Source organism: Pan troglodytes, chromosome 9 (genome assembly GCF_028858775.2).
Source record: "Pan troglodytes isolate AG18354 chromosome 9, NHGRI_mPanTro3-v2.0_pri, whole genome shotgun sequence".
Classification (NCBI taxonomy): domain Eukaryota; kingdom Metazoa; phylum Chordata; class Mammalia; order Primates; family Hominidae; genus Pan; species Pan troglodytes.
Window position 1 is genome coordinate 83,352,938 of NC_072407.2, and position 25,831 is coordinate 83,378,768.

Genomic DNA, 25,831 nt, shown 5'->3' on the forward strand with positions numbered 1-25,831 from the left:
TTTTATAGAGACAGGCTCTTGCTGTGTTTCCCAGGCTGGCCTCAAACTCCTGGCCTTAAGCAATCAATATGTTTTATAGTATCTATTCTCAACATTATTTTTCTTATTGTTGAAGGATATGTATGTGTATATTTGAGTGTGTGTGTGTGTGTGTTAAAAGTAAAATATTGTAAAAATCATTTGAATACTTTATGTCATGACATATAATAGTCAGACATACGTAGACATAGTATGTCTTGTAATGACATACTTTTTAAGAATTGCTTTGCATTTCTCTAATAATCAGCGATGTTGAGCTTTTTTACATTTTTTGCCATATAAATGTCTTCTTTTGAGAAGTGTCTATTCCTGTCCTTTGCCCACTTTTTAATGGGAGTTTTTTTGTGAATTTAAGTTCCTTGTAGACTCTAGATATTAGACCTTCACGAGAAGATACCGTCCCATGCCAGTCAGAATGACGATTATTAAAAAGTCAGACAACAGATGCTGGCGAGGCTATGGAGAAATAGGAACATTGTTACATTGTTGGTGGGAATGTAAATTATTTCCACCATTGTGAAAGATAGTGTGGCAATTCCTCAAAGACCTAGAACCAGAAATAACATTTGACCCAGCAATTGCATTACTGGGTATATCCCCAAAGGAATATAAATCATTCTATTATAAAGATACATACACATGTATGTTCACTGCAGCACTATTGGCAATAGCAAAGGCATGGAATCAACCCAAATGTTCATCAATGTTAGGTATGATAAAGAAAATATGGTACACATACACCATGGAATACTATGCAGCCATAAAAAGGAATAAGATCATGTCCTTTGCAGAGACATGGATGGAGCTGGAAGCCATTATCCTCAGCAAGCTAATGCAGAAACAGAAAACCAGACACCACATGTTCTGAACAATGAGAACACATGGACACAGGGAGGGGAACAACACACACTGGGGCCTGTTGGAAGGTAGGGTGGGGGGACGGAGAGCATAGGGAAAAATACAGAATGCATGCTGGGCTTAATACCTAGGTGATGGGTTGATAGGTGCAGTGAACCACCATGGCACACATTTAGCTATGTAACAAACCTGCACATCCTACACATGTACACTATAACTTTAAATAAAATCAAATAAAATAATTTTTAAAAAGTGAAAAAATGTTGCATCATATTCCTTACTAAGAATGTATCATAGAATATTTAAACAACTTACATCGTGGCAAAATGTCCTCTATATGGTTTTATAATTTATATTCCTCCTAATATATACTATATTCTAGATACTATTCTATATACTATATTCCTGGTAATATAATTTATAATTCAACTACTTGTATAATTTACATTCCTACTAGTAGTGGACAAAAATTTCTATTGTCTGGATCACAAACACCATTAGATATCATTACTTGAAAATATTATCTATTTTGATTGCAAATGCTGCTATTTTACTGTTTTTCTTCAAATTCATTTGATTTTCAGTCATGTTGTACATTTTCATATGGTTATTATTTATTTCAGTGTTTTTAATGCTTATTCATTTCCCTTGCCTTTGTATTTTTAAGGATGCCTATCTTTTTCGATTGACTTATAAAAAACTTTTTACATATTAAACATTGAAACAGCTTGTCATCTTCATAGAACTTATTTGCTGTTGGCCTTTTAGTTTTGTTGGTGACATCTTTGACATTTAAAATTAAGTATATTATCATTTATATTTCCTTTTATTATAAATATAAATATGCTTGATGCGCTAACTTATGAAATAATTTTGGTGTGTGCTGTAAGGGTGAGATTTACCCTCAAATAATCATTTGTTCAAAGATGATTTAGTAGTTATTTAAAAATCTATGGAATAATATCAAGGATTCAGTTACAAATTTTATATGTATTTTAACCTTTCCATATTTTTCCCATGCTCCAAATTGTCCTCACTTTGCACAATAATTTTACAATGTTTTATATTCTAGCCACACTAAACCATCCAAAACTTTGTGAAAATATTTGCAACTTTTACATGTTTTTTTTTGTTGTTGTTGCTATTCCTTCTGTCTCAGTGTTTCTTTCTTCTCATTCTATCAAAATATGCTCATCGTCTCTAAGGTTCCATTTAAATGTGACCTCTTCCATGACAACTTTCAAATAATTTTAGAGAGAATTAATGTTTCCTTTTTTCCACAACTGCACACCAACAATCTTATACCTCTGCTTACCATTTATTTTTATGCTTTACATTATAATATATTATTGACATATTTATCACCTCCCACTTAACTCTAAGGTCCATCTACATACTCTTTTCTTAAATCTTTCTCTTTATTTTTATCTTTTATTATTATTATTTTTTAGATGGAGTTTTGCTCTTATTACCCAGGCTGGAGTGCAATGGCATGATCTCGGCTCAACGCAACCTCCTCTTCCTGGGTTCAGGTGACTAAATCTTATACAGTACGTAGAACGCTGCCAACTATATAGTATGTGCTCAAAAAATATCTGCCCCATGTAAAAAATAAATGGGTTTTAGAGAAAGAGAAGCAGTCAAGCAAGTGGATAAGGAAGGGGAACAATTACATTTTAGGTGTCTGGTATATACTAGGTGTTACACACACATTCTTGGTTAATGTTCATAACTTCATGAGTATGTATTATCCCCTTGATTATTTAGAAATGGGAATAGAAGCAATCAGATAAAGCATACTTTGTCTAGGACCAAGTGCCAAGATTTAACTTGGGTATCTCTTGGTCCAGGGTGTCTCTTCCTTCTTGTGTATTCCACCAAGTCTTCACTCTTAGCCTTTCTATCTTGTATTAGAGATCACAGCAATAACATATGCCCCAAACATTATTAGTCGAATCACCTAAAAGTGTACATTGAGCTCTTTTAGAAGTAATTTGAATTATCCATTTATGGAATTTTCCAAGGAAGAACTCACAGTCATGAAACAAAAACAATTCATTACTAGATGGTGTTGGCCAGAATTACTACAATACGAGCTCAAAGAAAAGATAGAGCCATGTGGAATGGAATGATTTGGAAAACCTTGAATTTTGGCTGGAAATTAGGAAGATAGGGAGGCTATATTGAGTCCATGTGTCAGGGACAATGCTAAGTCTTATCATACCTCACTGAGTTCACATACAATATCTCCTTTCTGAGGATTCGGAGCCATTCAAGTTTTGAAATGTCTTGCATAAACAAAACAGTTTCCAATATATGGCACACTTTTACCAATGTTGTCTTATATAATCCTCATAATCCTGCCAAAACAGCAGTAAGAAAGTATTCATTTATTAATCTCTTCACCTGTTAATTAATTAAACTATTCACACATTGACTCATTGCTTCATTTATTTACACAAAAACTTATTGAAGACCTTCTATGGGATAGGCATAGTTCTAAGGGCTGTTAGATAAAGGTATAAAATCCATCTTGGCTTTGAGTATCATTATTCTTTTTTCCAGATGGGCAATTTGAATCCATGATTAGTGCATAGACACACCCAACTACATAGAATTATTTTAGAGCAGGGGAGGAATTGTAATCATATTGTTGGACTCCCCAGTAGGTCAAACCAAATCCTAATTTTGCTTAAAACCTATGACCAAACTAGATAGATAAATATGAAAGTTACAGTGGCAGGTGTCTGCACAGTGCTTCCATCTTACTGGCTATTTTATTGTCTCTTATCTAACATTTCCCTCAGAACTCCTGGTTGAACATTTTTTAAGACTGTTTTCTTCATACTACTCACTAGACTGAATAAAATATTCTAATTAGATATTTGTTGATACAAAGGTGAGAACCCAGAGGCAAAACTTCATGCTGTGGTGTTGGAGTTTGCTACCTAAAGCGCAAGTTAAGGTGCTGATATATTCAGTATTAGGGGCTGGAGCTCTTTTTCTAAATTCAATACTCTCTTAGCTGTACACTAGAGCTATTTCAGTTCAATGAAAACACACTCCTAAAATGACACAGTGTGGTTACCCATGCAAAGAACACTTGGCAGACCTTTATAGTGAGATCCCATTTATACAGAAATATACCAATGATTCTATTACAACATGCAGAATTGTCCTAATACAAGGATAAAAGAAAGCACTAGTACATCCATTTCAAGAGTTTCAGGATAGTAACTTATTCAAATTATGATTCCTTCAAACCTATCTTTGATGTTTGAAATTTATTTTATTACTCTGAGAAGTAGAAGAAAGCATGTATTAATAATATGTCAGGCATAAATGTTACCCAATTTAAAGACATTCTTAAAATAATAACATTGGTATTATTATAATTATACTAATTATTATTTGTCACACAGGATTTCAGGGTTATATAAATTGTACATAGAATAACCATTACTTAACTCATGACTATTGGGTCAGTTTCTTCATCTATAAAAAGGAGCCTATTTTTGTGAGTTTTCCTACAAAAGAGGATTGTGCAAGTAATCAAAGGGAGTAACAAGCTTTGGGAATTATAAATTGCTATATAATTTAAGGTGAGGATTATTATAAAATGCTGCTTGATTCTGATGGCAAATGAGTCTGCCTCACGTTGTGGAATAAGGGTATCATAATCACATTCTTAAGACCCAAACTCACTTTCCTCTAAGACCTCACTCTGACCACATTTTCAAGGATAAATAGGTGGATTTGAAACATTTCTTTCCTATAATCTGTATCGATTGGCTGTATGTTTTTTTTTCCTGTGCCCACATTCATAATATTAACGAAATTAATGACTAGTCTTGCTGAAAGCTATTAAATTTACATTTTATAGTTCTTATAAATACAAGAATCCATTGGCATGCACCTTAATGTTCCCCAAATGTTATTAATATACATTGCACCTGGTATAGAAATTTCCAGTTGAATTAGTTTGGGCATTAGATCCCACTAACTCTTTAGTATAGTCCAGGAGGCTTGATGATATTTTATGCTTTGACAGCTGATGTGGAATCATAAAAGGATAAAACACTGTATCTTTTTTTTCTGTTCAATAGCTGTAGGAAAACAAAATGCAAGACTAAAATTTATTCATCTGCATTTATATTAATCAGTTCAATGGGAATGTGCTCTAACCCATTTATTGACAGGTTTCTATATGCTAAGAGTGCTGGTTGTTAAAAATATGATATGTCGGCCTGGCGTGGTGGCTAACACCTGTAATCCCAGCACTTCGGGAGGCTGAGGCAGGTAAATCACTTGAGCCCAGGAGTCTGAGACCCACTTGGGCAGCATGCGAAAACCCCGCCTCTATGAAAAATACAAAAAAATTAGCCAGGCATTGTGGCGAATGCCTGTAGTCCGAGCTACTCAGGGGACTGAGGTGGAAGAATCTTTTGAGCCTGGGAGGCCAATGTTGTAGTGAGTCAAGGTAACACCACAAACAAACAAAACAACAACAACCACAACAACAACAACTAATATGATATGTGATTTACTCCTCACAAGTAATTTGTTCGGAAGTAACAGGCCAAAAGATCAATATGCAGAGATATAGAATGTCAAAGGCCACGCAGAGAATAAATAGTGGAACGAAAATGAAAACTTAGGTCTGTCTGACTCCACTTAATGATACTTTTTCTTAACCCCTTTTATTACTTTACCATCATGGACTACAGAGTATGGAAAATTGTCTATGTCATGCATAGAAACTATTTATTAAATAATGACTTATTTTTCCATTTATTAATAAAATATGATAATTCTAGCTAAGATTTATGATCAGCCTAAGATAGCCAGCTTTTCCACAATGATTTGGCATAATAATTATTAAAAAACTCAATGTCTTATTCATTCAGCTTTATATCAGGATTACATTTCTATGATGCTTAGAAAATTACAAAGTCTTAAAAATGAGTGTTTCCCTGTAATACCAGCACTTTGGGAGGCCAAGGCAGGCGGATCATGAGGTCAGGAGATCAAGACCATCCTGGCTAACACAGTGAAACCCTGTCTCTACTAAAAATACAAAAAATTAGCCGGGTGTGGTGGTGGGCGCCTGTAGTCCCAGCTACTCAGGAGGCTGAGGCAGGAGAATGGCGTGAACCAGGGAAGCAGAGCTTGCAGTGAGCCGAGATGGCGCTACTGTACTCCAGCCTGGGTGACAGAGTGAGACTCCGTCTCAAAAAAAAAAAAAAAGTGTTTCTATCTTTTTTAGAATGCCAGACATCTAGGACTTGGAATCAAACAACTTAGGGGTAGTATATTAATTCCACTATACCAAGAGGGAACTGCAATGAAAGACTCCTTTTCTCAGTCCGTAATGGAGTAAAGTGGAGATGAGGGAGGTACATCCTACTTTGACACATCAATTCTTGGCTCTCCACATTTTCAAAGACCCTCAGACTGAGTCAGAGCAAGAGATAGGTTCCTAGACATTCAGGACAGAGGATCACATTCTTTTCCATATCCAAACAGTTGCCTTCCTTTCTCACTACCTTCCACTGTTCCTCTCTTGAGTCTGACCAGGAAATTAAGACTTTACACCACCTTGTATAAAGCTTTTCTTAATCATGAGGCACCACACTGAATTTTCTTCCTCTCTAAACATCAGCAGTATTTGTAATCCAGTCCCAGGTTTCACCTGGCTTTTTTTTATGAATCACATTTACAGAAATTGTTCTAATCTCATGTACTGAACCCATATCTTCTAGCCATTAGGAAACCCTATCTCTTCAGCAGGTCCTCTCACTTATGTATTTCTAAGACACCCAAACAATAAAAGCCTCTACATCCAATTGTTTCCTAAACTTTATCAGGTTATGCATCCTTGGTAAGACCATTTGCCTTTTGGTATAGTCACTCTCTAATGTATTATCCAAAGTTGGACACTGTTGAGATTGAAAAGGAGGCATTTACCAGATGAGATTCCAGTAACACGTGTAAAACCTGAGATGGTCCTGAGCTAGCTGGTTCATGTGGCCACCTTGCCACTAGGGATATCCTATAACCAGACAGTGTCACATCTACATTCTACTCCACATCTATTCCAACCCACAGCAATTTTTTAAGGGCCTTTGGTGGTTTTTGTTTTAATCTATGGCCTCTCATTCCTGGAGCATGCAGTTTTTCCTCAGTGAACAGGGTGGCAGAGCAGTGCTAAGGTAGGAACATTGTTCAGTCTCACCTTTTGCAAATCTGACCCTCAGATCCTAATACTAGGGCAATGCACTTCAGCATGAACTTTTTAAGGTGATTTTCTTTAGTGGTCTTGCAGCCACATACTTCCCTCCTTCCATTAACTCCACAGTCTGTCACACATAGCAGTACATATCTGAACTGCACTTTTAGACAGTTCAAATGGTTCAAACACTTTTCCATTAGCCAACTAGAACCCATCTGAATACCCCTAAAATCGGTGAGTTAAGTTTCTGGAATATTCTTTGTCTATCAGAAGGGTGGTCAACCAAGAGCTCACAGAACACCTCTTGGAGAACTATGTGTCTAAATTCACATGCAATTTAAAGGAATTTTATCTGCAGCTCAGCCATGATAGACTGCTATATATTTTTGCTTGTAATACAACAATCTAGTTCATAGTGATTCGTTCACCAACCCTGATGTGTTTCAAAAAAATTTGGTGTCAATTTCACACAAATTTTTTTTAAGAAGGTTTGTTCTGTTTCAATATTTTTTCGGAGTTATTTTCTGTTCTTCCTGTCTTCCTTTATCACATCATTTGGTAGGCATTATTGACACTGTTAATGATAAGACAGGGCACCTTTAAAACACAGATGTAAAATTTTACATGCTTCATTTAACTATTACTTTGTTTGGGATGCACAACTATGTGAAATCAAGAAATATTACTTATTATCAGCCTTTTACTGCTGAGGAAACTGAGGTACTGACAATTTAACACATTTTTCCAAAGCCTAACAATTAAAAAAGTGACCGAACTGGAATACAAAGTCTGTTTCCTGGAACTGTATTTTGTGCCCTTCAGCACTTCAAATGGCTCCTCATTGCAGGAATGTTTTTCAGCAGCCTTCACCAACACCAAAGACAGAAAGTTGAAAGACATGGGCAATGTACCAAGGTGAAAGCCAGTCACCATCCCGTGGTACCTCTTCATAAAATGTCCATTTACTTTTTGCTTGACAGATTTCTGTTTGCAATGGAATCAGCTCTGTGTGCGTGGTTTTTTTTTTCTTTTTTTTTTTTTTTCTGGCAGTGTATCCCTCTGGCTTGAATACTTTAGCTATGACCTTAAGTTTATGTCCCTTCATATTATCTTAGATAAATGCCATCCATTGAGACACATAAGGGGTTGCCTGGTGCCTTTTTAATCATTAGTACTGCTTTTTTAGTATCCTGCATTATCCTGCTGATGCTAAAATATTACGGCATCATTTTTCATAGATCAGCAACTCTACGTACACCAGTTTAGATTACTTTGCAATTATAGCAGAATACCGTTGCACTTCTTTCCCTCTTAGATAGATACAGTTGCATTTTCAACTGATTCTTCTGATCTAGAAACTACTTCTCTAGTGCTGCGTTGGAAAAGGCTAGACATGTGCTTTTATGTCCATCTGCAATGAGTCTCCAAGTAGTATTAGAACATATATTATTAGTATATTGTGATATAGAGCAAAGCTTTGGGTTTGAGTTGAAGTTCTGACTTTATCACTAAATACTGACCTGACAATAGTCAAGTTACTAAACCGCCCTGAGGTTCCATTTTCCCTTTTGTCCAATGGTTATTAAATAAAATGTTTTGTACAAAAAATGTGAGACAGCCTGAGTGCTGAATGAATTGTAGCTGTCATTAAAATTAATAGTAATAACTTCTATTGAATACAAAGTAATTCATAATTTGTTTTGGTTTGCTTTGTTTAAAGAAAGAAGGTATAGCATAATGGCTTATAAGCTGCATTAGTCAGGGTTCGCTAGAAAAAACAGAACCAATAGGATTGTGTGTGTCAGTGTATACGTATAAAAATATAATTACTATATGTAATATTTTATACATATTACATCAGAAATTGGCTCACACAATTATAGAGGCTAACAAGTTCTAAGATCTATAGTCAGCTATCTGGAGACCCGGGATATCTGATAGTTTAGCTACAAATGTAGGCAGGCTCAAGACCCATGAAAGATCTGGCAGCAGAAAAAGAACGATGCCCCAGTTCAAAGTCAATTTGACAGGAGGAATTCCTTATTTGGAGGAGAGGCAGCCATCAGGCCTTCCAGTGATTAAATGAGGCCTATCTGCATTAAGGAGAGCCATCTGTTTTACTCAGTTCATCAACTTAAATGTTAAACTTGTCCAAAAACACCCTCATAGAATTACTTAGAGTAATGCTGGACCAAATACCACCCTGTGGCGCCGCCAAGTTAACACATAAAACTGAACATTACAGAAGCTGTAATGGGTAACTAGAGTAATCGGTGTCCCAACTATTGGCCTTGAGGCACATGAAGGGTTAAAAAGTAAACCAACTCAAGGGCAAGTGGGCTTGGGTGGCCAAGGGCCTGCACAGACTAAAACCACTTCCCCAAGAGCCTCAACTTGAAAAAGAATACAAAACTTTTCCCCCCCTTCTATGTAACTGTGGAAAACACACTCACCCATCCAAATCCAAAGAATGGACTTAGAGGCATGAAGAACAGCGAAAGTGAGATTTTTAAAAAACAGTCTTGCAAGATCAGGTGTCTGGTGAACAGGCACACCCAGGACAGTCACAACAGGTAATTTATCTCCTAGCACGCAAGTCCATTCCCCAGTTCCTCATTGGTCAAGTACTATGGGGTTACAATCTTCCCGGACGTCACCTAAGTTTCATTATCCCTCTTACAAGGTTTTGTATACCCTGTCCCCTTCCCCGCTTAAGGTTTGACGTTCCAATAACGAAACTTCTTCTCTTTTATGGGCTGACCCCTACTCTGCATTCTGTTTGCTCATTGTGACATTTTAGGTGCATGAGCTGTGCGGTTTATTACTTTTGTAGGCTGACTGCCAGTACTTAGATTTATCGTTCCTTGAAAATGGACCTTTTAAAATGTTTTCTCACGGTAACTAAAACATTTATTTTTCATCAGATAATATATTCTTTCAAATGCTTGCTTAGGCATTCTTTTTGTTTCAGCCATTTAAAAAAATTAAACTTTCTTAATTGAATCCCGCCCAGCACAATGAAGGAATCAGCTAACTCATCCATCTCTGGTGGGGACCATATTATGTAGTGAAGGTGAAATGTAAATGTATAAGTTCATTGAGGGTACCATGAGATGGAAAATTCATAGAAAGGCTATAAGAAAACACAACTTTCTCATGAAGAAATGTCACACAGTGCAGAGAAGAGAGCATTGAACTGGGAACTGGAAGAACAAACATTAATGATGCATGGCCTTGACAGTTGATTGAATCCCTCTGGGGTTAAATCCACTCATCTGTTAAACAAAATGATGGTTGTATTTGAGGGTCTGTGATGTTCTTTATTGAGTTTTAATCATTAACATCGAGGGAGACTTTTGAAGAATTTTTGTTTTCCTTTTGGTTTGAAATTCTGATACAGTGAATTAACTTAATCATGAAATTCTGTAGCCCTCTATGAGCACTCATTTACAGAAGTTTATTTAATTAGTATATTATAGTTTATTAAGTTCTTTTCCTGTCATCCCTGATCCTTATACCCATTCCTATTGTTTGCACCATAGGTAACTGCTTAATATATATACTTGGATTAATTTGTTTAGGATACTTTTTTTTTTCATTTCATAAACAGCTTTTGCCACACATCTCATTCTTTTTTCTCATGTTTGTCTCGATGAATGTTACTATTTGTCTTGCTAGTTTTTTTTTTCTCACTGCAATATAGTACAGTAAACTTCTTCCATACTCATTTCCCTAGGACAGAGCACCTAGATTACTTTCATCTAACTATTACCTCAAATATGCAACCTTGACTGGGACAACTCTTTACTAATTTACAGTTTTGTTGGTATTATAAATAGTATTCTTTTCCTCCCTTTCATCTTTTTCAAATTGTTTATATCTGGTGAGGAGGAAAACATTGATTTTTGGTTATCCAGTATTTGAATATCTTGCTTAATCCTCTTATTCATTTTAATGGTTTATAAGTAGATTCTGTTGGTTTTTTAATAAATGAAATATTATCTGCAATAGAGTGTACATCTTTATTTCTTATTCTTATCCCTTCATACCTTTTTCTTTTCTTATTACAGTAGCAAGAACTTTTGGTAGCAGTGAGAGCAATCTTCTCTCCTTCATAACCTTAAGCTAACAAAAGTTGTCAATTGAATTGAATTTGATATTTAGTGTGTGGTTTTGGTATAATACCTTGATCGAGTTAAAGAAGTTACAATCTTTTTTTTTTTTTTTTTTTTTTTTTTTTGAGACAGGGTCTCGCTCTGTCACCCAGGCTGGAGGAGTGTGGTGGCATGATCTTGGCTTACTTCAACCTTTACCTCTGTTTCAAGGGATTCTCATGCCTCAGCCTCCTGAGTAGCTAAGATTACAGGTGCGTGCCATCACAACTGGCTAATTTGTGTATTTTTAACAGAGACAGGGTTTTGCCATTTTGGCCAGGCTGGTCTGGTACTACTGGGCTCAAGTGATCTGCCTGCCTCGGCCTCCCAAAGTGCTGAGATTACAGGCATGTGCCACTGTGCCCAGCCTACATCCTATTCTTGAAAGTAAAAGCACTTTTAATATAAATAATAAACTTCATCAAATGCTATTGCTACATATATTGTATATTTATGTAATTTTTCTATTTTAGCTAAATGGTTAATCATGTTGATAGATTTTGTGATATTAAAAATAACATTTCTTGCATTTCTGAAGAAAAACTAATTTTTATACACAGATTTAGTCGTATAAGAGTGAAACAAAATTAGACTATATTTTTCTCATACTGTCTTTTTTGTCTTACAGAACCAAGGTTCCATGCTGACTTCATGAAATAAATTAGTAAGATTTCCTTAATATTTACACATGGAAACATATGTATAAAATTATCTCTCTAAAAATTTTTGGTAGGATTCTTATCTGATGTTACTGAAACTAATACTTTTTTCTTTTGGGTGAGAGTAGTTAATATGTTTGATGAAATTTTCAGCCTTTAATGTTTATTGGTTTATTCAGGTTTTGTATTTACATTTGTGCCAGTTTTAATATTTTATATATTTGGGGGAAATTTATTCATTTCTTGTAGTCTTTCAAATTTACTGATATATATTGGATCCCATTACTATATTAAATTATATTTAAATTTCTATTTTGTCTATGACTAATTTCTGATTTTAATTCTATATTTTACTTATTTGGACATTCTTTTCTCTTGATCTCACTTCCATTTCCAAAGAACAGTTTTGAGGTTTCTGAACCTACATCTGTGTAAACTACACATTCATCACAATGTCATGTTTATGGTAGACCATAAATACTTGCTGAAAAATGGATAACAGACTCATTTCTTCCACCTTAATAAGATCTTAGAAGTGACAAATAATTTGTTAGAAGCAGCCTTCTATTTATAGTTAAGAGATCCAAATCCAAGGAGGGATTACAATTTTTCTCAGTCACGTTTTAATAACTTTCTGATCAAGTTTCTTAAAATCACAAAGACTCTGTCATCTCATCACAGCATATCATCCCATAGAGTCATCCTGGAGATTAGATGAAATAAATCATAGCACTTTGTAAACGATGATGAATTAGAAACATGTTTAGAAAAATGAAGGAAAGGGAAATAGAAAGGAAGAATAGATTTACCTGAAAATGGCACAGAGAGAATTCTGAGGATAATAGCAAGCATGGTGAGTAGAAGGAAACCTGGATTTGATGCTAGAATATGGACCTTTGGGCCCCTCTCTGATTCTTAATATTTGTTTTATTTTGTAAATATCTCTTAACATCCCAGGTATAAAATAGGAAATTACATTTTGTACTTAGGCTTCTTGAAGGCTCAAATGAGATACTAGATTAAAAAGTTTTATGTAAGCTGAATCATTTTATACAGTAATTTAAATAGAAACACACTGGATATATGTTCAAATATTGTTAGAAAACCAGTTTTATAACAACATTTTCTCATATTTTCATTAAAAAGCCTCTTCCTGTGGCATCCAAGGAGGATACTATTATTTGCTGATTTCCACACTAAGTTGTTATAGAGAATATAGCCAATTAATTAAGAAGTAGTATGCATTCCCTCTGAAAATAATTGCTGGACATCTACAATTAGCACAAAAATAGGCAATGTGATGATTACCAGCTCTACCATATAGAAATTCAAAATCCAAAAATAGAAACCAATTGTGAGTGCAAATAATAATTATAAACAGCAAAACATGCTAAGCTTTATAAGCAAAGCACAGGAAAAAGGGCTATGGGGTTTGATAGGAGAATAAATCACTTCCTAATACAAAAGTCTGAAAAGTCAAGGGGGTGGGTTGTGTAGGAATTGTGAAAGAAGGGTCATTTTAATTTGGGTTTGGATATATCAGAGAGGAAGGACATGTGCAGAGGGAAAAATGAAACATAGGAACCGGGGAGGGCTCAGGCTACATTGAGAATGGGTGAGTCCCCAAGAGGGAAATGAGAGGATTTCTGGGTGGGGTCTTGGGGATCACAGGCAAATATAAGTTTGATTAAAGTCTCACATGCCATGCTACAGAACATTGACTGCAAGCAGTAGGCAATTTGAAAACAAGGATTTTAACACAAAAATGAGATGAATCAAATTTAAAGGAAAAACGAATGACAGAGAGTTCCATTAGTAGGTTTTCAAAATAATCCAGATGTGATTAAATGAGCAATGGATACAAGATAGTGGCAGTGAGAAAGGGTATAGATATTTATAGTTTATAGATATTTATAAATATATACACATTTATACATTTATAGATGTTTATAGTTTCCAAGCAACTGGGATTTTAATGACTTGGCATATGTTCCATAAATCCAAATGCAGACTAATAACAATGACACATATATGACACAATGACACATATATAATGACACATATATGAATTATTATTATTTTAGAAGTATTGTGTGCAGAAGCAAAGGGAGAAACAGAAGATGACGTGTTAACTTGTACGCAAACAAAAATATCTGCCTTGCAGATATGTAGCCATTCAGTACTGAAGATTAAAAAGACTCATAGAACAACCCTGGAACATTTTAAAGACTGAAAACAAAAACAACTTAGGTACTAAGAACCATAATTCTACAATACGGGTAGATGCAAGTTTGTAGGTCTTAAAAAACAGTTTTTAGAGATCTGGCCTTCTGTAAAGGAAAGAATAAAAATGATGTACATAAAATTGTCTTGAAAATAAATGTTAATTTAGGTTTTAAAAATCAATCAGTTTTATAACAACAAATTAAGTTTGGTGCTGAATAATACCAGAAGTATCATAGAATCCACAAATACTATATATAATACTGTTTCTTTATTGTTTTTAGTTTGTTTTTTATTAACTATTTATATAACAATTTTATTAAATTTATATTGAAAATATATAATTGAGTAATCTCTCAATTTATTATATTTTTATTACTCATATAGTTTAATTTTAATTTTTGTCATATATCTCGCCATTGGAATTGCCATATAAATATCATGACTTTTGTCCAGTTTTGGAAAATACCAACTTTCTTTTCATACATGATTTGTAAAGCCTCAAAGAAATTTTCAAAACTTAACTGCTGACTCTGTAATTTTGAATCTTCTGTCTCTTCCATTTCCTACATATTTCTGCTTGTGGGTTGCATAGTGTTCTTTGAGCATTATAACTTTCATTTCTTTGCCTTCGAGTCAGCCCAGGAGACAGTAGCAGTATTCCTGGTATTGTGGGGAGCTTTGCTGACACTGGGATAGATACCAATAATTTTACCTCTACATTGATATGACTGCACTACATAAATACATCTCACTATACACAAACTAAATGGAGCCCTAACTGTTCTTAGCCAGATCCCCAAATTGCCCTTGGCAATTCCAACACCCTCTGCCAATAGAGAAAATACAACAGAAAGAATCTTGGAGGGGAAAGAGAAAGCTAACCCAGGAGACTGCTGTTAAACTATCCTTTTTTTGTGATCTTAAAAAAAAAAAAAAGCCATGTGAACATCAAGGCCTTGAAAGGGACCCCTGAAAGTGAGGGGTCTAGAGACATATGCTTCATTAGCTTCATTGTGAAGTTGTCTCTGAAAATACAGTAAAAACACATTTTGTGATATGTTTCTATTAAATAGGAGTTCTGCATTAGATAGGCTGAGGAGGAGAGGCCAGTAGCACATCTAGGGAGGAATATCCAGTCTGTGATGATTGTAAATTGGAGGTGCTGGAGGAGAAGTAAACAAGAGCGCAATCATCCTTGGAAAGGTAGTCGCTGGGGGATGCTAAATAATTGACTATTAAGATAACACACCACACAATCTCTTTAAGGGAGATAGATTTGAAGGAAAAGCGCACTAATGAACTGTGTCCAGAAGTATACAAACAGCAATGAAAATGTGGCATGGGGCTAATTTCCTCTCCACTGTGACCATATGCTTGCTGAAGGCGTTAATGGCACTAATTGTTGAGGGAGGACTCTGTGAAGTGCATTTTATCTGCTTTGCTGAAAAATATCACAGAAAACATAAAATCTCAAATCTGCTGTTTGCAACCCTTCACAAATCAGACACAATTTATCTGTGGTGGATTTGATATTAAGGAAAAAATCTCGTCTCCCATCTGCATGGACCAAATAAATCTCCATTCAATCAAGGAGCAAAGGTTCCCCAAATGAACTCTTTACGGATGGGTTGCTTGTCACCATTTCTGAGACAACACAGATAAGAGTGCATACTGTAGTTCTGCCTCTGAGTATGATACTCTTGATTATTGCAAAATAGTGGAAGTATAATGACAGGCAGAAAGTGAAAGACTTTAGATTCCTAGGGAGTCCCCGAATAACAGAAAATCAGTGTTATTTCATTTCTAAGTAATTGGCTATTTAGAAACTTGGGTTCGACACAATTAGATTACCCAACTAAACTAGAAATTGTGTTTAGATACAAAATACATGTGGCATCATGGTAATTAGGCGTGACCTACAGAGTGGACAGCTAAGCAGAGGACCAGATATGACTCTGAAATAGCATAAAAAGAAGGTATAAGGATTGATGGGAAAGAAAGCTCCTCTCTGCAACCCCAGAAGCCAGAATTAGATGTGAGTATGGCAAAAGAGGGAAGAGGGAAGCCACTGGCAAGCCTTTGAGAAAAATGTGGAGGCAAGAAAAATAAATTGAGGATTATTTTTTCTTTTTTTAAACAGATCAATGGACTTTCCCTATATTCTGCAAGACCCTAGGTAGGCAACTGTGGCTATACTAAAACTGTAGCATTTTGAACATTTTATTGCATTCTATTGCAGTTGGAGTGGGAAGAAGAACACAGTGCAGAGGCTGAGTGGTCCAAAAAAAAAAAAAGCTTCTCCATTCTCCACACCATCAAACACTGTGATCACAATGGAGGACTTTACAATCACCATCTTTATAGCTGGTTTATGATGCAATGACTCCATGTATCAATATAATTCTTTGCCAAGAGAATTTGTATGGTTCAATTCTTGGGTGAATAAAAACACTACCTGGTTTAAAAATACGTATATTTCTACAGCATGTTATTTGCTGAACAAAGTTGGATATTCTTCTACGAGAAGCCATCATTTGAAACTTCCATGACTGGTAGCTGGATTGGAGGTTACATAATGTTTAGCATGCCTGTCAACAGTTGGTGGTAAAATCCACTTGACCATAAACTACTGAGAGCAGATGGAGAATTGATATTTCTAACAAAAATCTCTCCAAGGGCTGCCACTTGTGGATACTCAGACAGTGCTCTGCCCAAAGGTGCACCAGCAGAGCAGGGAGAAATAGGGATCAAAATCTTGCCAGGTAGTACTCAGTTGGATCAATCCACAATGGAGCATTTTTGCTAATCTACTAAAAGATGTTATGCATTTCTGAGACCGGAACCTTACAGACCATATACAAGCAGAACCTTTCATCTCAAACCACCCACAGCAGTGATTCTTCAAAATGGGACAAGTCCAAAAGGATGCTGTGATATCTGTCATACTTTCCTCTACTGGCAGCCCCTCCTCTTCTTGAACTGTGGGAAAGAGTACAGACTTTCAAGTGAATGAGTAGATCTGATCTGAATCACAACCACTTCTGCCACTCAGGGGATGTGTCATCTGGGCCACAGCATTTATCTTCTCTTGGCCACTTCAAGTCTGGAATCTGAACTCTTCTGCAAAAAGGTAACTGATGGGACCTACATAGCAGTGAATTTTTGGAATCGTAATAGTCGAACTTGGTGATGTCAGTTGCCTCCACTTTCCTTCCTCAGTTTGAAGTAATTTTGGTTTTGGTGCAGCGAATATTCTTATGCTTTTTAATTGAGCAGCAGTTTTGTTTGACATACTTTGGTCAGAACCTTCTATATATAAACTTAGCTACTGAAAACACAATCCTGCCATTATCCCTTCTTTTCCCTAAGTGAGCACTTGAGGGTAAAGGCAGTTCTACAAGTTGGCAGCTTCCCAAGAGAAAAGCAAAGAGCTTAAGTAATTGATAGCACTTCATTTTTTTTAAAATTTAGGATTCGTTGTCCGAATTCTTTGAAAAATCCATGTGCATTCTAAGAATATTTACTTAAAAAATTGCATAAGCAATGCCAGAATTATTCCTCCTTGCAAGATGTCTTCAGTCCAGTGAGGGAAAGAGCTATATAAGCAATGGTCTATGAACCAAGTCCATTATTTACTGATAAATTGATTCTTTCAGTCAATGATATTTATTGAGCATTCGACACAGCTTAGAAACTGAGTGAGATGCTAGCGGCAGTGAGAAGTGGCAGAGCTCCTGCATTACAGGAACTCACAACCTGAGAAAAACACACAGTCACATCCATCACTATATTCCTGTGTGACAAATGGTACGTTCTGTGGAGATCTATGAAATGGAAGTAAGTTCTTTACAAGTAAAAATATGAACTTTGTTTCCACCAATATTTTAGTATAAAACTCCTTCAAAATCTTTGCCCCATATTAATGCTACTCTTACTTCCTTGTCTTTTCTGTTTTATCTGGCCAGAAATACCATCTCAGCTCTCTCTTGGCAAGGTTCTGTACACCCCCAAGGCCTTGTAATATCACTCTTTCTGCTATGGAACTTTCTCTTAAGCTTTCAGGCAGAATTTTCTGTTGTGCATAACATAAGTTCATGTGCATTTACAAAGGATAGCACTTAGTCTATTTTATTATGGTCTTAAGCGAAGTCTTATTTGTTCACTATTTCCCCCATTAAGCTGGGGGCCTCTGAAGGGCTGGCTCCTTCACTTCTGAGGACTATAAATATCTGTGCATTTTACCTAATGCATATTTGCAGGGAAGGCCTACATAATAAATGGAGGAATTTGTGAGTTTTACCAAGACTTTTGTGGAAGGATAAGGAGGCGAAGTGTAGACACTCCTTTTAAACACTTTGAAAATAATTTCAGTGGCTCACATTTATGCATAAATTATCAGAAATAGATAGGCTATTTTACCCTAATGTAAATGCACTTTTAAGAAAGTTAGCTTGGTGAAAAGGGCATGGACTTTTGGAAGACACAAATAGAATTCAAACTTCAGTTTTTCATTTATCATTCTTATGATGTTATAGATCAAATATTAATCTTCTACTTTATTCAACTAAAAAGATTGGCCTTCCTGAAGCATGTATATGTGAGGATGTCAACAAACCCTTGTAGTACATTATTATAATACTGTAAAATAATACCCATTTGTTTGGGATTGTCCATAGCCTAGCATTCAGCAAACCTCGTACATTTTTGATGCAACTACATTTCCTAAGTAATGACTTTCAGATCCACAGATGAGCTGATGCTCCACGTGGTACCAGTGTTAAAGGAGATGTCACCTTGATAGCAGGGTGATCTGGGAGGTAATGGCATGATGGAACCCATTATCAAGAGGCCTATGCAAAATGACTATTTCTAAATTCTCTTCCAGCATTTTAAAATCTGGGTTAATGAAATGTGACTTTGCAAAATGACTGCAGCCAATATCAAATGGATTGTTCAGTGAACAGCGCTCTGGAGCCCAGAAGACATTGTTGGGGCACTGACCTGATGGGCTTAGGATAGTCTGCAGAGACCCTTTCACACCTGGATTCTTCTTGTTAGACATAGAATACATTATTCTACATTAATTTTTCTCCTAAATTTGTCATTTTGTGTCAGTTGCATCCCATTATAACACCATATTCCCTTTCCCACATACATATAGTACTCACATCTCACTGCTTGCCATTTTCTTCTGCATTTATCCTTTAATGCTGAAGCATTATCTCCTTGGCCTCCAGAATGAGTGAGGTATCCTGTGTATGTCTCTTTTATCTCACTTAGCATTTTATTTGTTGAATTATAGGTCAGTATTACCCTCATTAAGAATGATGTCTTTGCTTCACTTATCCCTGAATTGTCTGAATCTAGCAAAGTGGCTGGCAAATAATAAATACTGATTAATAGCTTATCTAAGGACCCATGAAGGAAGGAATGAGGTTGTAATTGACCAGGCTTGGGTTAATTTGTGAGACCATATTCATGTGCTGAATACTCCTCATCACCTGGGATGTGTTCCCTTTCCTTACATTTTACAGTCCAGCAGATGGTTTAAAATTCCCATTATGGTTATCTTTCCTAAAATAAGAAAAGAAAGAAAAGACTAAAGATAGTCTTCTGCATTGCTAGAATAGATTCTGTTTTTGGTCGCTGAGTCTTTCTGCAGTCATGCTGAGGCCTTACTTAAGTGTGTCCATGTAACTGGCTGAATTGAAATTGACTACAGTTTTTGTTTGTTCCCCAAAGTCAGTTTTTAAATTTTTGATAGAGCCAACTCAATCCACAAAGCATTTATTGAGCAAGTAATGTACCCCAGGCAAGGTAAGAACACGAATTTGAATATGCCATCGTCTCTGCACTCAAAGGGAAGGACAAGTACTGAGTAAACAGACATGCACCTGCTTGTGTGCCATGCAGAGTTTTGGAGTGAATGTGCATGGGGAGATGTGCTTCCATGTATTCATTTTTTTTTCTTTGAGATAGGGACTCTGTGGAGTGGCATGATCATGGCTCATTGTGGCCTTGACCTCCTGTGCTCAAGCTATGCTCCCACCTCAGCATCCCAAGTAGCTGGGACTGCAGGCATATACCATCATAGCTGGCTAATTTATTTTTTATTTTTATTTTTAGAGATGGGGCCCTTGGTTTGTTGCTCAGGCTAACCTCAAACTCCTGGTTTTAGGGGATTCTCCCATCTTAGCCTCCCAAAGTGCTGGGATTACAGGCATGAGTCACTGTACCAGGGACCCCAGAAATTTAACTTTTTAATTTAATATTTAATTTGTATTTATTACTTAAATTTTTAGTCTGTGTTCACTCCCGGCCTCACACAGGCTTCCTGGAATAGGGGTGTCCACTGGAAAAGGATACCATATGGGTGGCTTCAGTTTCTCAGTCTATGTTGAACACTAGACAGGTCACCTTCAAGGATGAATCTTCCTTTGCTATTGACTTTGCAATGTATTCAGGAAGATAAGACAGGTTTATTTTAAAATGCAATGGACTGGCTTTTTTTTTTTAGGAAGAAGGTGTGTGTGTATGTGTGTATGTGATATTTTACATAGAAGGCAATCCTGTGAAAAGAGAAAAAAACTAACAATGTACTTCTGAGATTAGGCAGGTAATTGGGAACACTGAGTCATTTCACCTCCCTGGGGTGGACAGAGGTACATAAGCCTACTCTTAGAATCAATAATCAAAAAAAAAAATCCCACCCCAGCAGGACACACAGTAGCTGTCCAGTTAATAAAAACTAGAGCCCCTATTTTTAGATTCATTCTCACACTAGGGAGAAAGCAGTGACACAAAGGAGTTTTGTACAAAAGCCAGTAACCCTTTTCAGAAACAAGTTTTCTTTTAAATAGCTTTCTGTCCTTTTCTTTCTTTCTTTTCTCTCTTGTTCTAATTAAAGCAGGTTTTAGGAAGGAACTCACATTTTCAAAGCCAAATTTTCTTTTTGCAGGGTTGGCTCTGTGTTTTCTATTTGATGAGTAAAACAGACATTTTCTATGCTTGCTAAATGAAATATTTTTTTTTTGTTTGTCTGTTTGTTTTCCAGAAACCTTGGAGAACCCAGGGATTTTGGAATCATCCCCTATGGATTACTTGTAAAATCCCCCCCAAATTCCACTGTTGTTTTAGGGAGGAAAAGTGTGTTATCTGGGCTGAAAATCTTGTAGGCTTCCAAAGTTTGGGTAAAACAACTCTCAGAAAATTGAGATCAGATGACAGAGGGTTAAAGGTCTGTATACTTGGGCAAGAGAATGAGACTTAGCCAGGACTAAAGCAGCATAGGGAGAGCTGGAGGATCACTGAATTTCCAATATGGTTCTGTCACAGCCCAGAACTCTGCTGGTGCATTTGTAGCTTCTGGCACTGGAGAGGGATCTGGATAGTCCTCTCTTTAGTTCATGACCAAGCTCCTACTGTGAGACAGAAAAAAAATCATCAAAAAATCAAATTTTTAGTTTAATTCATTTAGGGAAAGGGCAAAGCATAAGACCGGATAGACTCTAGCAAGAGCAGGTTCATAATCTTGGAACTGAACCTACAAGGGAGTCAGAGGAGAGAGAACATGCTTTTACATCAAACAGAATGGACTCCTCATCACAGGTTTGTCTTTATATTATCTTTACCCAAGCCTATCTTCTCTGATAGTGTCCTGAATAGATAAGTCACCTATGAGGCATGTACTCCATAAAAATGCCTATATCTGGCCTCCAAACTTTTAATGGCCCACACATTATCCTGGTAATATCAGTGAAGGCATATTTGTTACATTCTTAGCCTATGCAAGTCATTAGGCTGAGTTTGAAGAAGCTCCAAAGTCTCCCACCTCCTGGTCCTTTATATGTTAGCCTGAGCTCTAGTCTTTATTTCTGTTACTCTCTTGGCCACACGTGGAAAATAATCTCTTTGAGACTTGGCTTGTTCATCTTTAAAATAATACATATGTTTTATTCATCAGGATTTGCATGTGCGAGGGCTTGTACTAAGAACTTGCCTTATATTACCTCATTTGATCCTCAAAATAACTCTAATAGGTAGATATTATTCTTGTATTGATTTTTGTGGTGGGGAAACTGAAACTTAGGGAAACCAGGCAACTAAAATTCAAAGTTGGGGGTATCTTACAAAGGGGTAGTTAAAACGTTAAACATGTGCAGTAGTCACAGCAATGGTGGTAGTACTAATGGTTGGAGCCATGAGCTGTTGACTAGAGCACAGGCTGCTGGGTAAGGGACCAGGAGGCAGGAGACTGTAGAGCTCCTTCAAACTTAGCCTAGTGCCTTGCATACAGTAAGAATGCAACAAATATGCATTCACTGACATTGCCAGGATAACATGTGAGCATTAAGAGTTTGGAGGCCAGATAAAGGCATTTTGAGAGTGCATGCCTCACGGCTGACTTATCTATTTGGTACACTATCAGAAAAGATGAGCGCAAGGCTTGGGTAAAGACAAACCTGTGATGAGGAGTTATGGAACTCCAGGGAAGGTTCCGTGTGGGTAGCATACTAACACTTTCCAAAATGGGTTCAATGCTTATCTAAAATTTTTCCTTAAGCATCTGGGCTGTTTCAAACTCAGGTTTCAATAAAATTCAAACCATCTGGACCTTTTCAAACTCAGGTTTCAATATTGCTCAAACTACCTATAAAAATGCAAGTAGAGTTTTAATATTAAATTTTTACACTTGTGAGAAATAAATAAATTTAATATAAACACTTGGCAAATGCACTTAGACTGAATACAAGCTCATTTAATTAAAAACATAGGCCCTTAAATGACATTCATTATAAAATTGAAGTTGCATGTGTTTTAAAATTTCCTTAAGGAAAAGAATTTAAGGAGGTGTTTGATATTGGAACTAGGTAGGTAGCTGGGGTAAAGGAGGCAGGGACTATCCTCCCAAGATAGTTTAGTTTTTTTTCTCTTTTGCTGATCAGCTATCGATGATGATAACAAAATATGAATTATTGAATATCTATTATGCCCTTTACTAGTGAAACTTAGTTTAACCTCACAAAAACTCTGCAAGCAAATACTATATCTTCCCTTTCAAAATGATGAGTTTGGGGAACACAGAGGTGAAGTCATTGAGAGGCTCTACAACTCAGCAGAAGCAATGGGATTGAAATATATAGGTTTAACTACAAAATCTGTTCTCTCATTTATAGCAAACAAACTGCAATACGTCCTGAAGCTCTACGTACTTTGTACCCTCCAATTGCCTTGTCTTGTTATTTAATTCCTCCTAAGCTAATTCCAGACAAAATGCCTTGTCAACAGGCATCTTTACTTCTTAGACTGACTGCCTTGAGGTGTAGGGTGTCTTATCCAACCTTTGCTCTTGCCTTGCATCTGGAATGACATCTAGAGAAAGCTGATACACCTCTTCAAGGCTGTCTTAGAAACGGCTGTTCCTGTATGGGAAAATGCCGGTGAGCACTTACCTATCTAAAATACGGGGATTCCGAGAAGGGCTATTGAACTGAAAAGGGAAAGGAGACCTGATCCCTCCCCTTAGGGCATTCATGTTCTACTGAGAGCAACAGGTAACAAGCTGATGATTGTTAAGCAGTGCAGGAAATGAATAAGGGAGTACTTTAGGAAGAGAGAGAAGAGACACTAAATCCAATCTAGCGCTAGATAGACTACAGGGAAGATTCCTAGAAAGGGGTTGTTTGAAGGGAGTCTCGAAAATGAGTGTGAGGAAGACAGGAGCTATAGTGAATAGCAGGCTAGAGGGGAGGTGGAGGTGTGGGGTACAGAATGAACAGTCATTAAGGAGGCACACAGAAAAGGCAAACGTCAAGTGTTTCTTTGTTGCTGGGGCATAAAGTGTGATGGAGGCAGTGATGGGACATCTGTCTGAAGAGATAAGGGATGACCTGGTGGTGGAGGACCTTATGTCTTGTTAAGCACCTTGGACTTCCACCTCTAGGAGACAAGAACCTGTTGAAAGGCCCAGCAGGAAAGTTTCTTCTTAGATCTGCATTTTAGATTAAATACTAATAGAACAGTAATACTGCTACTACTAATTCTGTTTGTATGACAGTGTTATTTTCAGAGTTTAGATCCCTAGCTAGCTGCCTCTGAAGACAAATTAATCCCTTTAGTTGTCTTCTTATTTAGCTAGGACCTTACTGCACATTCTAGTCTATCCTAAGCTACCTTAAACCCAAACATACCTTGCTTCCTGAATGTAAGTTACCATGACCTCCTTTGAACACATATCTTTGTAGTCCCCAAATGCACTCTTTTTACTTACGCCTGAGAGCTAGAGGGAAAAAAGCAGTCATCCAAGCTCATTTTCATAGATTATCTCACTAAAAAGCACAAAACATAAAGTGTCCACTAACCATTAATATTATTATTATTGTTTTACAGATGAGGAAAAGAAGCACAAATACCAAAGGGGCAGAGCTGGGATTTAAACCCAGGGCTGCCTGTCTTACAGACTGAGCTCCCACACACTCAGCAACACAGATGGCTAATACTGAGTCATTTTCAGCTCTAGCTTTAAACAGTAATACTGAAATTGACTGAACCAAGATAGTGGATTTCTCTGCCAATTCTATGATAGATTTTTATCATTTTAATTATTAATAAAACAGCTTTAGATTGTTGTCTTGCTGTACAGCTTTGAAGCACATACATCTCTCTCTCTCCTCTCTCCCTGAATGAAGGTATATTGCCAGAGTCTAAGAATCATTATATGCTCTATAAAAGCTGAACAGCTAACCCTCACGAAAAGTTGCCATTTTAGAAATTCCTGTTATCAACCTGAGTGACAGCATTCACCAAGAAATCAGATGCAGTGCCTAGAAGGTAGAATGTGCATGAAAGATGTTTCTCATGCCATTTCCAAACTTTTCTCCTTACAGCTGAGACGGTAAGATAAATATATGTTTCCTCCCTTAAGCCAGTTAACTGTAATTGGGTATAGAATTTTCCGCCAATGAGAAGAGCTTTGTGCTGCCTAAAAGTCAAGGCCTAGTATGCTCGAAAAGTACCTTCTGAATCTGAAATCACATAAACAGCTTTTCTAAAGTAGAAGAGCAAAGTGTGACAGGACTGGAGGGTTTGGTTACTCTGTATCTTTGTGATTCATAAAGACAGAGGCAGTAGCTGTGGAGATGGAATTATCTGGTCCTCAACTACCCAGAGAGAGGCCACAGTGAAGAAAGGCAAACTCTGTCTTCATAGCCAATACCTCTGCTAGCACTGCAGGCAAAAATAATAGCTCATAGGAAACACAGACATGCATTCCTATGAAAAGACACAAATTCAGTGTCTTCTACTAGGTATAAGAGGGAGAGAAAGCAACCAAAACCAAAAATAAAAATACATTCTATCCAAATAGACATGTTTAATTGCCCTCAGGACTACCAGATTTGCTGTAACCATGTTTTAGTCTGCGGAGCTCCCCGTTGATGTTGGAACAGTTTCTTTGATTTTTTGTTTTAACCTTAGTTCTTCTTTTAATTACTCAATTCATTTACTTTTCTAACAAGAAATTAGTTTGAGTTGGAGTCAGTTCTAGTTGTTATTGATTGTAACTCGGCATCATAAAAGCTAAATGGTCTTGAGGGTTTGCTTATGCTCGTAGTAAATTTTCTCTTTTCTCTATTGGTACAGTGGGGATGATGCCATTCTCCTAA

General features: G+C 36.6%; 1 protein-coding gene and 1 long non-coding RNA gene across 5 annotated transcripts in view; one reads left to right on the forward strand and one right to left on the reverse strand.

The window, feature by feature from the left end:
• TENM4 (teneurin transmembrane protein 4) overlaps nucleotides 1-25,831 on the reverse strand; it is a 3,006,191-nt gene that overhangs the window by 2,674,977 nt on the left and 305,383 nt on the right. The gene's annotated exons all lie outside the window — the stretch shown is intronic.
• Nucleotides 9,941-16,637, forward strand: LOC107967177 (uncharacterized). Of its 2 annotated transcripts, XR_008538103.2 has the most exons (4): nucleotides 9,941-10,026; nucleotides 11,377-11,495; nucleotides 11,912-11,947; nucleotides 16,408-16,637. It is a non-coding gene; the product is annotated as an uncharacterized LOC107967177 (long non-coding RNA). The 2 variants fall into 2 exon arrangements; XR_001707468.3 differs by lacking the exon at nucleotides 16,408-16,637 and having other exon boundaries at nucleotides 9,944-10,026; nucleotides 11,912-12,006.